Source organism: Numenius arquata, unplaced genomic scaffold (genome assembly GCF_964106895.1).
Source record: "Numenius arquata unplaced genomic scaffold, bNumArq3.hap1.1 HAP1_SCAFFOLD_1666, whole genome shotgun sequence".
Taxonomy (NCBI): Eukaryota; Metazoa; Chordata; class Aves; order Charadriiformes; family Scolopacidae; genus Numenius; species Numenius arquata.
The window spans coordinates 1-12934 of record NW_027415171.1 but is presented as its reverse complement, the minus strand read 5'-3'; the positions used below and the strand labels follow the sequence as shown (position 1 = coordinate 12934).

The 12934-nt window shown below is 53.2% G+C and overlaps 1 pseudogene; it reads left to right on the top strand.

Annotated features, from left to right (window-relative positions):
• The first annotated feature begins 1458 nt into the window (after nucleotides 1-1458).
• Nucleotides 1459-12615, top strand: LOC141478420 (BRD4-interacting chromatin-remodeling complex-associated protein-like; annotated as a pseudogene).
• The last annotated feature ends 319 nt before the right edge of the window (nucleotides 12616-12934 follow it).

The following is a 12934-nucleotide window of genomic DNA, read 5'->3' as shown; positions in this document are numbered from 1 at the left end:
CCCCCTCCGAGCCCCTCTCCCGCTCCTGCACCCCCCAGGCCCCCCCCCCCAGTTTGTACGTCATCCCAAACCAGTTGGCTTCCTCCCCACTGGGCGGGGGGGGGGGCCAACACCCCCTGCGCCCCCCCTCCCAACCCCAGCCCCCCTTCCCGCAGGCGGAAACGGGGGGCCCCCCCCCACCAGCCCCCCTCCAGGTCCAGCTTCCAGCTCCGCCGGAGCATTCCCAACCCCCCCATTTCCAACTCCAGTTCCCGCCCCCCCCCCCAGCCCAGGGACAGATCAAACCCCCCCCCCCGACCCCCCCCACCCCCACCCCACCCCCCCCCCACCACCACCACCACCCCCACCCCCCCAGCCCCCCACCACCCCCCCCACCTCACTGGGGACCAGTCCAGGACCTTCCCCCTCCTTCCCCCAAACCAGTTCCAGACCCTCCCCCCCCCCGCCGGTCCCAACCCCCCCCCTCCGCAGAAGCAAATCCTCGACAGGTTCCCGCAGGTAAATTTTAAGGGGGGGGGGGGGGACACACACACGACACCCCCCCCGAACATCCCCCCACCACCACCACCACCTCCCCCCCCCAGGAAAAGAAAAGTGGGGGGTGGGGTAAAATGTGTCCCCCCCCCAACTTCCAACCTCCCCCCGGTGGGATTTAAGGCCAAATGGGAAGCGAAATCCAACTGGTTCCTGCCCCCCCCCCCCGGGGTGGGGGGGGGGTCCTCTTCCTCCTTCGGGGGGGGGGCTTTTTTGGGGTGCTCCCCCCCCGCCCCCCCAATTGCATGCTCTGGTAGAAGCTTCTTGATGAGTTTGGTTAAAAACGAGGAGAAAAAAAGGCTTTTGTGACAATGGAAATAAAAGCGTGGCCCCCCCTCGCCCCCCCCCACCCCCCCCCCCCCAAAATCCCTCCTTAATGGATTGGGGGGGGCGGGGGGGGGGGGCTCAGAGACTTCCCGCTGCAAAAACAAACCAACCCCCCCCACCCGGCTTTGAAAATTAAACCAAAATTGTTTATTTTCTATTTTTTTCGGGGGGGGGGGGGAGTGGGGGGGGGGGGCGGGAAGTGGGGGGGGGGGGCGCAGGAGGAGAAAGGGCGGGGGGGGGCGGGGGGGAAGGTTTATTTGAACGTGCATTAATTCGAAGCAAAATCACCTTAAAACGACCCAATTTGGGGTTGGTTTTTTTTTAAGCGCCAGGGGCTCCTTCCCGTGGGGGAGGGGGAGTTGGGGGGGGGGGGGGGCTCCTATTTTGCATGTGTCCCCCCCGCTCCCTCCCAGCTCCCAGGTGGTGGGGACCAACTGGGACCAGTACGGTAACTGGTCCGGTCCCTCCTACGTTGGCGGGTGAAAAAATGATGATTTTGGGTACGTTTTTAACTTCTGGGTGTTTTTTTCTTTTTTTTGTGTCCCCCCCCCCTCTCCTTTTTTTACCCCCCCCCCCCCTTTTCCCCCCCCCCCGCAGGTGCCACAGGGGATCATCCTGCAGCCGAAGCAGCAGCAGCCCCCCAGCAGCCAGGCCCCCCCCACGCTCCCCCAGTTCACCGGTCCTTCCTCCTCCTCCTCTTCCTCTTCCTCTTCCTCCTCCTCTTCCTCCTCTTCCTCCTCCTCCGTCCTGGTGAGCGGGCAGGGCCAGCCGGTGACGGTGACGGCCCCCCCGGCACCCCCCCACGGCCACGCGCCCCCCGCCGGGACCCCCAGCACCACAGGTACGTGACACCGGCCCCCGGGGAGGGGAGGGACGGGAGGGGGTCCCGAACCACCAGGATCCCAGTATCCCAGTACACAGGTATCCCAAACCACTGGGATCCCAGTATCCCAGCACACGGGGGTCCCGAACCACCAGGATCCCAGTATCCCAGTACACAGGTATCCCAAACCACTGGGATCCCAGTATCCCAGCACACGGGGGTCCCAAACCACCAGTATCCCAGTATCCCAGTACACAGGTATCCCAAACCACTGGGATCCCGGTATCCCAGCACACGGGGGTCCCGAACCACCAGGATCCCAGTATCCCAGTACACAGGTATCCCAAACCACTGGGATCCCAGTATCCCAGCACACGGGGGTCCCAAACCACCAGTATCCCAGTATCCCAGTACACGGGGGTCCCAAAGCACCGGTATCCCAGTATCCCAGCACATGGGGGTCCCAAAGCACCAGTATCCCAGTATCCCACTACACAGGTATCCCAAACCACCGGGATCCCGGTATCCCAGGACATGGGTGTCCCGAACCACCAGGATCCCAGTATCCCAGTACACAGGTATCCCAAACCACCGGGATCCCGGTATCCCAGCACACGGGGGTCCCGAACCACCAGGATCCCGGTATCCCAGTACACAGGTATCCCAAACCACCGGGATCCCAGGATCCCAGGACATGGGTGTCCCGAACCACCAGGATCCCAGTACACAGGTATCCCAAACCACCGGGATCCTGGTATCCCAGGACATGGGTGTCCCGAACCACCAGGATCCCAGTATCCCACTACACAGGTATCCCAAACCACCGGGATCCCAGTATCCCACTACACAGGTATCCCAAACCACTGGGATTCCGGTATCCCAGTAGACGGGTCCCAAACCACCAGGATCCTGGTATCCCAGTACACAGGTATCCCAAAGCACCAGTATCCCAGTATCCCACTACACAGGTATCCCAAACCACCAGGATCCCAGTATCCCAGTACACGGGGGTCCCAAACCACCGGGATCCTGGTATCCCAGTAGACAGGGGTCCCGAACCACCAGGATCCCAGTATCCCAGTACACAGGTATCCCCAACCACCGGGATCCCAGTATCCCAGTAGACAGGGGTCCCAAAGCACCAGTATCCCAGTATCCCAGTACACAGGTATCCCAAAGAACCAGTATCCCAGTATCCCACTACACAGGTATCCCAAACCACCAGGATCCCGGTATCCCAGCACATGGGGGTGCCAAAGCACCAGTATCCCAGTACACAGGGTCCCGAACCACGGGAATCCCAGTACACAGGTATTCCAAACCACTGGGATCCCAGTATCCCAGTACACAGGTATGCCAAACCACAGAGATCCCAGTACACGGGGGTCCCAAAGCACCAGTATCCCAGTATCCCAGTACATGGGCATCCCAAACCACCAGAATCCTGGCGCACGAGTGTCGTGTCGCACGAGCATCCCGGCGCACGAGTGTTGTGGATGATGATGATCCCGGTGCACGAGTGTCGTGATAAACGAGCATCCCAAACCACCAGGATCCCAGTGCACGAGTGTCGTGGCACACGAGGATCCCGGTGCACGAGTGTCGTGGCGCACGAGGATCATGTGGCACGAGGATCCCGGTGCACAAGTGCACGTGATAAGCGAGCATCCCAAACCACGGGGATCCTGGTGCATGAGGATCGTGTCGCACGAGGATCCCGGTGCACGAGTGCACGTGATAAGCGAGCATCCCAAACCACCAGGATCCCAGCGCACGAGTGTCGTGGCGCACGAGGATCCCGGTGCACGAGTGTCGTGGCACACGAGTGTCATGGCACATGAGTGTCGTGTCGCACGAGGATCCTGGTGCACGAGTGTCATGGTGCACGAGTGTCGTGGCGCACGAGGATCCTGGTGCACGAGTGTCATGGTGCACTAGTGTCGTGTCGCACGAGGATCCCGGCGCACGAGGATCATGTCGCACGAGGATCCCGGTGCATGAGTGCACGTGATAAGCGAGCATCCCAAACCACCAGGATCCCGGCGCACGAGTGTCGTGGCACACGAGTGTCGTGGTGCACGAGGATCCCGGCACACGAGTGTCGTGGCGCACGAGGATCCTGGTGCACGAGTGTCATGTCACACGAGGATCCCGGTGCATGAGTGCACGTGATAAGCGAGCATCCCAAACCACCAGGATCCCGGCGCACGAGTGTTGTGTTGCACGACGATCCTGTTGCACGAGGATCCCGTTGCACGAGTTTTGTGTCGCACGAGGATCCCGGTGCACGAGTGCACGTGATAAGCGAGCATCCCAAACCACCAGGATCCTGGTGCATGAGTGTCGTGTTGCACGAGGATCCTGTTGCACGAGGATTCCGTTGCACGAGTGTCGTGTCGCACGAGGATCCCGGTGCACGAGTGCACGTGATAAGCAAGCATCCCAAACCACCAGGATCCTGGTGCGTGAGTGTCGTGTTGCACGAGGATCCTGTTGCACGAGGATTCCGTTGCACGAGTGTCGTGTCGCACGAGGATCCCGGTGCACGAGTATCGTGATAAATGAGCATCCCAAACCACCAGGATCCTGGTGCATAAGTGTCGTGTTGCACGAGGATCCCGTTGCACAAGGATCCCGTTGCACGAGTGTCGTGTCGCACGAGGATCCCAAACCAGGAGGATCCCGTCGTTTTTTCCCCGGATGCAGCTCATCCCTCGGGTGGGGACGATCCGCCCCCTCGTTATTTCTCCCTTCCCCTTCCATTTTGGGCTAAAACCCCTATTTTTTGGGTCTTTTCCAGGACTTCCCGCCGAGACCAAGCCCTTTTCCGGCGTCTCGGCCCCGATTCCGGGCGGGAAAGGCCCCGCGGCCCCGGGAAAGGCGGGAACGCCGCTCGCCCTGCCCCCCCCGGCCCAGGTGAGGAAACCTCTCAATTGCCCATTTTATCCCCAAATTTCCCGCTTCCGGACCAAAAAAATCCCCTTTTTTATCAAAAAGGGAGAATTCACGTCGTAAATGTCCAAAAAGGGGGTTTTTCCCCATTTTTAAAGCTCTGCGAACGGCTAAAAATGACCCAAAATGAACCTGTTCCCGTCGATATTAATGGCTTTTTTTCACTGATATTAATGAAATTAGTAATAAATATTAATTTAATTGATAAGAAATAATAAGTAAATGATAAATAATAATTAAATTGATACGGATAATTAAATGAATGATAAATAATAATTAGATTGATACGGATAATTGAATGATAAATAATAATTAAATCGATAAGGATAATTGATAAATAATAATTAAATTGATAAGAAATAATAATTAAATGAAGAATAAATATTAATTAAATTGATAAGAAATAGTAATTATAGGAATAATCAGTGTTAATTAATTAAAGGAATGATAAATCATCATAATAAACAACAATAATTGATAAGAAATAATAAATGTATAATGAATATTAATTAAGTTGAGAATAATTATATGAATAGTCAATACTAAATAATAAAAATTAAAGGAATGATAAATCATAATAAGTAAGAATAAATCATAATTGATAAGAAATAATAATGAAATGAGTGGTAAATATTAATTAAATTGATAAGAAATCATAATTAAATGAATAATCAATATTAATTTAATAATAAATATTAGTGGAAGGAATAATAAATCATAATAAATAAATCATAATTGATAAGGAATCATAAATTAATTATAAATATTAAATAAATTTATAAGAAATAATAATAGTTTAATAATAAATGTATTGGATTAATAATGATAAAGGAATAATAAATCATAATAAATCATAATAAATCATAATTGATAAGAATTGTAAGATATAGGATATAATAGATAAGATTTATAAATAATGATTAAATTGATAAGAAATAATAATTAAATGGAATATCAATATTAATTTAATAATAAGTATTAATTAAAGGAATAATAGATCATAATAAATCATAATAAATCATAATTGATAAGAAATAGTAATTAAATGAATAATCAATATTAATTTGTTAAGAATAGTAATTTAATGAATTAATTTATAAGATAAGAAATAATTGATGAGAAATAGTAATTAAATGAATAATCATTATTAACTGAAATGTTAAGAAATAGTAATTAAATGAATAATCAAAATTAATTTGTTAAGAAATAGTAATTTAATGAATTAATTTATAAGATAAAAAATAATTGGTGAGAAATAGTAATTAAATGAATAATCATTATTAACGAAAATGTTAAGAAATAGTAATTAACTGAGTAATCAATATTAATTTGATAAGGAATAGTAATTAAATGAATAATCATTATTAATGAAAATGTTAAGAAAGAGTAATTAAATGGATAATCAATATTAATTTGTTAAGAAATAGTAATTTAATGAATTAATTTATAAGAAATAATTGATGAGAAATAGTAATTAAATGAATAATCATTATTAACGGAAATGTTAAGAAATAGTAATTGAGTTATCAATATTAATTTGATAAGAAATAGTAGTTAAATTAATTAATTTATAAGATAAATAATTGATGAGAAATAGTAATTAAATGAATAATCATTATTAACTGAAATGTTAAGAAATAGTAATTAACTGAGTAATCAATATTAATTTGATAAGAAATAGTAATTAAATGAATAATCATTATTAACGAAAATGTTAAGAAATAGTAATTAAATGGATAATCAATATTAATTTGATAAAAAATAGTAATTAAATGAATTAATTTATACGATAAGAAATAATTGATAAGAAATAGTAATTAAATGAATAATCATTATTAACTGAAACGTTAAGAAATAGTAATTAAATGGATAATCAATATTAATTTGATAAGAAATAGTAAATAAATGAATAATCAATATTAATTTGTTAAGAAATAGTAATTTAATGAATTAATTTATAAGAAATAATTGATGAGAAATAGTAATTAAATGAATAATCATTATTAATGAAAATATTAAGAAATAGTAATTAAATGAATAATCAATATTAATTTGTTAAGAATAGTAATTTAATAAATTAATTTATAAGATAAGAAATAATTGATGAGAAATAGTAATTAAATGAATAATCAGTATTAACTGAAACGTTAAGAAATAGTAATTAACTGACTAATCAATATTAATTTAATAATAAATATTAAAGGACTAATAAATGAGACTAATAATAACTAATAATAACAGTAAATCAGAATAAATAATAATAATGAATAATAACAGTCTCTCTCCCCCCCCCCCGGCAGACGAAACCCGGCGTCATCAGCTCCGTCCTGGGGAAGGGGCCGCTGCAGATCCAGGTGGTGGGGAAGGGGCTCCCCCCGCTCCTCCCCCCCACCCCCGGGGGGGGCCAGTCGCTGGTGAGGGATTATTTTATCCGGCGGAGGGATATCGGGTTTCCTTTCTGCCTCCCGGGGCGGGCGGATCACGGCGGGAGGGGCGGAGGCCGTTAAAAGAAATGGGGGGGGGGGGGGGGGGGAGGGTTTCCCCCCCAATTTTGGGTCCTTCCCTGAGCAGTTGGTGCCCCCCCCACTCTTCCCCACTTCCCCCCCCCCCCATTTCCCTCTCCCCACTTCCCCCTCCCCAGTTCCCCCCCATCCCAAATTCCCTTCTCCCCACTTCCCCCCCCACACTTCCCCCTCCCCAGTTCCCCCCCCCCCGTCCCCAAATTCCCTTCTTCCCTGTTCCCTCCCCCCAGTTCCCCCTCCCCAGTTCCCCCCCTCTCCCCAGTTCACCCCCCAGTTCCCTCCCTCCAGTTCCCTCTCCCAAATTCCCTTCTCCCCAGTTTCCCTCCCCCCAGTTCCCCTCTCCCCGGTTCCCCCCCCTCCCCAGTTCCCTTCCCCCCAGTTCCCCCCCCCCAGTTCTACCCCCACCCCAGTTCCCCCCCTCTCCCCAGTTCCCCCTCCCTCTCCCCAGTTCCCCTCTCCCCGATTCCTCCCCCCACTTTCCCAGTTCCCTTCCCTCTCCCCAATTCCCTTCTCCCCAGTTCCCCCCCAACCCAGTTCCCCTCTCCCCGATTCCTCCCCCCCTCCCCAGTTCCCCTCCCTCTCCCCAGTTCCCCTCTCCCCAATTTCTCACCCCGCTTTCCCAGTTCCCTTCCCTCTCCCCAGTTTCCTTCCCCCAGTTCCCCCCCCCAACCCAGTTCCCCTCCCTCTCCCCAATTCCCTTCTCCCCAGTTCCCCCCCCAACCCAGTTCCCCTCTCCCCAATTCCTCCCCCCCCTCCCCAGTTCCCCTCCCTCTCCCCAGTTCCCCTCTCCCCAATTCCTCCCCCCCACTTTCCCAGTTCCCCTCCCTCTCCCCAGTTCCCCTTCCACCTCTCCCTTCCCCCAAAAAAGGAGGAATTCCCCCCAAAAGAGGAGGAATTCCCCCCAAAAGAGGAGGAACCCTACCAAATGGAGGAGGAACACACACACACCCCCCCCCCAAAATGGGAGGGACCCCCCCCACCACCTCCCCTCTCACCCCTCTCTCCTCTCCCCCCAGTACGACGGCAAACTGGGGCTGAAGAAGGCCCCACCGCTCCAGCCCAGTAAAGAAGCCTGGTGAGTCCGGCACGGAACCGGGAACCTTCCTCCCCTCTTCCTCCTCCTCCTCCTCCTCCTCCTCCTCTCCTCCCGTTTCTGCTGGGAACGGGCAATTTTGGGCGGCGAAATCCTACTGGTTTGTTTTTGTTTTTTTTTCCCAGCCTGTTGGGTTTTTTTTTTCCCCCCCTCTCTCCCAGTTTCCTGGAGCAGCTCCACAAGCACCAGGGCGCGGTGCTGCATCCCGACTACAAAACCTCCTTCCGCTCCTTCCAGGACGCCCTCCAGCGCCTCCTGCCCTACCACGTCTACCAGGGGGTGCTCCCCTCCGCCCACGACTACCGCAAGGGTGCGTAACCCAAAAACCTGGGGGTTTAGCCCTAAAAAGAAATCCCCGCCCCGAGACGATACGTATTCCCGTAGATTTCCGTTATTTCCAGCGTTTCTGAGCTGGGATGGTCCAAAGCGACCTCAAACCTTTGAGAAACGCCTCAAAAACCAACCTTAGGAGATTCCTAACGATTAAAAATTACCCCAAATCCCTTGATTCAGGGCTCCCCCCGGGTGAATCCGCTGACACAAGAGCCGCAAACTCTCTTTTCTCCCTCCTCTTCCTCGCAGTGGATGAAGAGTTCGAAGCGGTGTCCACCCAACTGCTCAAGCGCACCCAAGCCATGCTCAACAAGTACCGGCTGCTGCTCTTGGAGGAGTCTCGGGTGAGTCCCGCCAGCTGGAAACGCCATTTCCTTCGCCGAGGGTCCATCCTGGGGTCAAATTCAAAGCCGGGGGGGGGGCCACATCCTGCCCTGGGGGGCGGTTACAGAGGTTGGGGGCGTTGGCTGGGCGTTGGGTTGGGTTTTGTCCAGATGAGTTGGGTTGGGTCGAGTTGAGTTGAGTCAAATTGGGTTTTGTCGAGTTGGGTCAAGCTGGGTAGAGTTGGATTGGGTTGAGTTGGGTCCAGTTTGGTTGGGTTGAGTTGGGTCAAGTTGGGTGGAGTTGGGTTGGGTTGGGTTGAATTGGATTGCATCGAGTTGGGTTGGGTTGGGTTGAATTGGGTCGAGTCGAGTTGGGTTGGGTTGAGTTCGGTCGAGTTGGGTTGAGTTGGGTCAAGTTGAGATGGGTTGGGTCGGGTCGAGTTGGGTCAAGTTGAGATGGGTTGGGTCGGGTCGAGTTGGGTCAAGTTGGGTCGGGTTGAGTTGGGTTGAGTTGGGTCGGGTTGAGTTTGGTTGAGTTGGGTCGGGTTGAGTTGGGTTGAGTTGGGTCGAGTTGGGTCAGGTCGGGGTCGAGTTGGGTCGGGTTGAGTTAGGTCGGGTCGAGTTGGGTCAGGTTGAGTTGGGTCGACTTGGGTCAGGTCGGGTCGAGTTGGGTCGAGTTGGGTCAAGTTGGGTTGGGTTGAGTTGGGTCGAGTTGGGTCAATTTGGGTTGGGTTGAGTTGGGTTGAGTTGGGTCGAGTTGGGTCGGGACGAGTTGGGTCAAGTTGGGTCGGGTTGGGTCAAGTTGGGTCAAGTTGGGTCGGGTTTAGTTGGGTTGAGTTGGGTCAGGTTGAGTTGGGTTGAGTTGGGTCAGGTTGAGTTGGGTTGAGTTGGGTCAAGTTGAGATGGGTTGAGTTGGGTCGAGTTGGGTCGGGTCGGGTCGAGTGGGTCCGGTTGGGTCGGGTCAAGTTGAGATGGGTCGGGTCGGGTTGGGTCGAGTTGGGTTGGGTTGAGTTGGGTTGGGTTGAGTTGGGTTGAGTTGTGATGGCTCAGGTCGGGTCGAGTTGGGTCAAGGTGGGTCGGGTTGGGTCGGGTTGAGTTGGGTCGAGTTGGGTTGAGTTGGGTCGAGTTTTGATGGGTCGGGTCGAGTTGGGTCAAGGTGGGTCGGGTTGGGTCGGGTTGAGTTGGGTTGAGTTGGGTCAAGTTGGGTCGAGTTGAGTTGGGCTGGGTTGAGTTGGGTTGAGTTGGGTCGAGTTGAGATGGGTCAAGTTGGGTCGGGTTGGGTCGGGTTGAGTTGGGTTGAGTTGGGTTGGGAATCTTCACTCTTCATTGAGTTGCTCGTTAGGAACGGGGAGGGGAGAAGTTCTGTGGGGATGTGTAATGGCAGCCGCTCTTCTTCCCTGTCCCCTCTCCTCCTCCTCTCTCTTCTCCTCCTCCTCCTCCTCCTCCTCCTCCTCTGCAGCGAGTCAGTCCCTCCGCGGAGATGGTGATGATCGACCGCATGTTCATCCAGGAGGAGAAGACCATGTTGGCGCTGGACAAGCAGCTGGCCAAGGAGAAACCAGGTGGGGAAACGATTTCTTTGGGGGCTTTTATCCAACTTTTTACACCCACATCCTCCTTTTTTTTGGACCTTTTTCGAGGTCTCCGTTCCCCGCCCTGTGTGGGGCGGCCCCTCCCGACGGGAATTTTGGGGGGAAAAACGGTGGAAATAGGAGTGAGGGTTTGTGTTAAAAGTCTCGATGGATGGAAATCTTATTTAAGGCAGAAGGTGGGGGTTTGGGCTCTTGATAAATCCTGATAAACCCTGATAAATCCTGATAAATGCCAATAAATGCCGATAAATCCTGATAAATTCTGATAAATCCTGTTAAATCCCAATAAATCCCAGCTCCGGTGGGGTTTTGGGAAAGGTCAGTGTTTCCCCCCCCCACCAGGAGCGGGATAATAAAGGGATAAATTCCCTCAAAAGCGGAATTTCCCGATGGGAAAAGCTTGGGGGGGGGGGGGGAAGCCGAATCCCGACAGAAAAGGGTCAAATTTGCCGAATCTCGTTAATTTGCGACGATGTTGTTCTAATAGTAATAAATATGAATGAATTTGCATCAGGGGGCGGGGCTTGGTGCTGACTCTGCCCTGTTTCCCTTCCAGACGAGTACGTCTCCTCTTCCTCCCGCTCGCAGAACCTCTGCTCCTCCTCCTCCTCCTCCTCTTCCTCCTCCTCCTCCTCCTCCTCCTCCTCCTCCTCCTCCTCGGTGGCCCCCGCCGTCCTCCCCCGGCTCCGCGTCGGCTCCGGAGAACCTCAAATCTCCTCCGGTTCTCCCGGTTCCTCCCTTGCATCCCACCAAACTGGTGATCAAACACAGCGGGGGGGGGGTCCCCCTCGGTCACCTGGGCCAAGGCGTCCCCCTGCGGCGGGGAGGGGGACGAGGAGACCCTCCCCTCCAGAAGCAAACCCCCCCATCAAGACCTACGAAGCCCGGAGCCGCATCGGCCTCAAGCTGAAGATCAAACAAGAGGCCGGGTTGAGCAAGGTGGTCCACAACACCGCCTTGGACCCCGTCCACCACCCGCCGCCGCCGCCCCCCCCCCACCGCCGCCCCACGGCCCCCACGAGCCTCCCACCCCCACGCGGTGGCCACCACCGCCGCCGTCACCGCCACCCTCAACGGCACCCTGGACCACCTTCCACCCGAGAAGAAGAAGCCACCCGTCACCTACTGCCGCCTCCCCCTGCGCAAGACCTACCGGGAGAACGTGGACGCCTTGGTGGTGGGGGCCGGGGGCGGGGGGGAGAAGAAACCCCCCGAAAACAAAGGTGGACCCCCAAAATGCGACGACAAACCACCCCCCCCCCACCTCCAGCGGCGAGGGGAGGAGGAGGAGGAGGAGGAGGAGGAAGAGGAGGAGGAGGAAGAGGAGGAGGAGGAGGAGGAGGAGGAGGAGGAGGAGGAGGAGGAAGAGGAGGAGGAGAGGACCCGCGGCGTCGTGGGCTCCCGCAAGGGCCAGGAGGAACCGGCGGTGGCCACCGGTGGCCAAAAGAGCCGGTCCCAGGAAGGCTCCAAACTCCTCTTCCTCCGACCCCAGGAGGCGACCAAGGAGGAAGACTCCGGTGGCTCGACGAAGGAGCTGGAGGAAGAATTTTACGGAAGCGGCGATGGAGGGATCATTAAACCCGATCCTCCCGACGAATGTTCCGGATCCGGGACGTTAAAACTGGGGGGTACCTTTACCCCCCGAAACGTCGAAAATCCGAATCCTTGGAGATGGACAACGCCAGTTTCTCCAGCGACAGCCCCCAGGACGATTCCCTCAGCGAGCACCTCCAGAGCGCCATCGACAGCATCCTCAACCTCCAGCAGCCCCCCCCCCGCCCCCCCCCACCGCCCCCCCCGCCACCCCCCCCCACCCCCACCCCCACCGCCGCCACCCCTCGGGGGGGCGCCCCCCAACCTCCGCGGCGGCGGCGGCATCGGCGGCGGCGTCCTCGTCCCCCCCCCCTCCATTTCCTCCTCTTCTTCTTCTTCCTCTTCCTCTTCCTCTTCCTCTTCCTCGCCGCCCCCCTACAACCCCCCCCCCGCCGCAGCCCTACCTCGCCCCCAACCACAACGGCGGCCTGGGGGCCAGGACGTTGAACAGATAACGATGATGACGATGATGATGACGATGACGATGATGATGACGATGACGATGACGATGAGGAAGGACGAGGCTCTTCAGCCCCCCCCCCTTTCATTCCCCCCCCCCCCTCCACCTTCAACCGCGGATGGGATTTAGGAAGGGGACTCCACGTTTTGACATAAACCCCCCCCCCCCAAACCCGGAGGGGGGGGGGCGGCCCCCCGCATCATCATCCCCCCCCCCCCACGGTGTGAGATTTTTGGGGCGTAAAAGGTTGAGTTTCCCACCCCCCCCCCCCGAATAAAAGGGGATGGGGGGGGGGTCCCATGTTGTGTGTGTTTCCCCCCCCCCCCCCATGTCGATTTTGGGGCGTAAAAGGGTCAACGGAGGTTGAGTTTCCCACCCCACC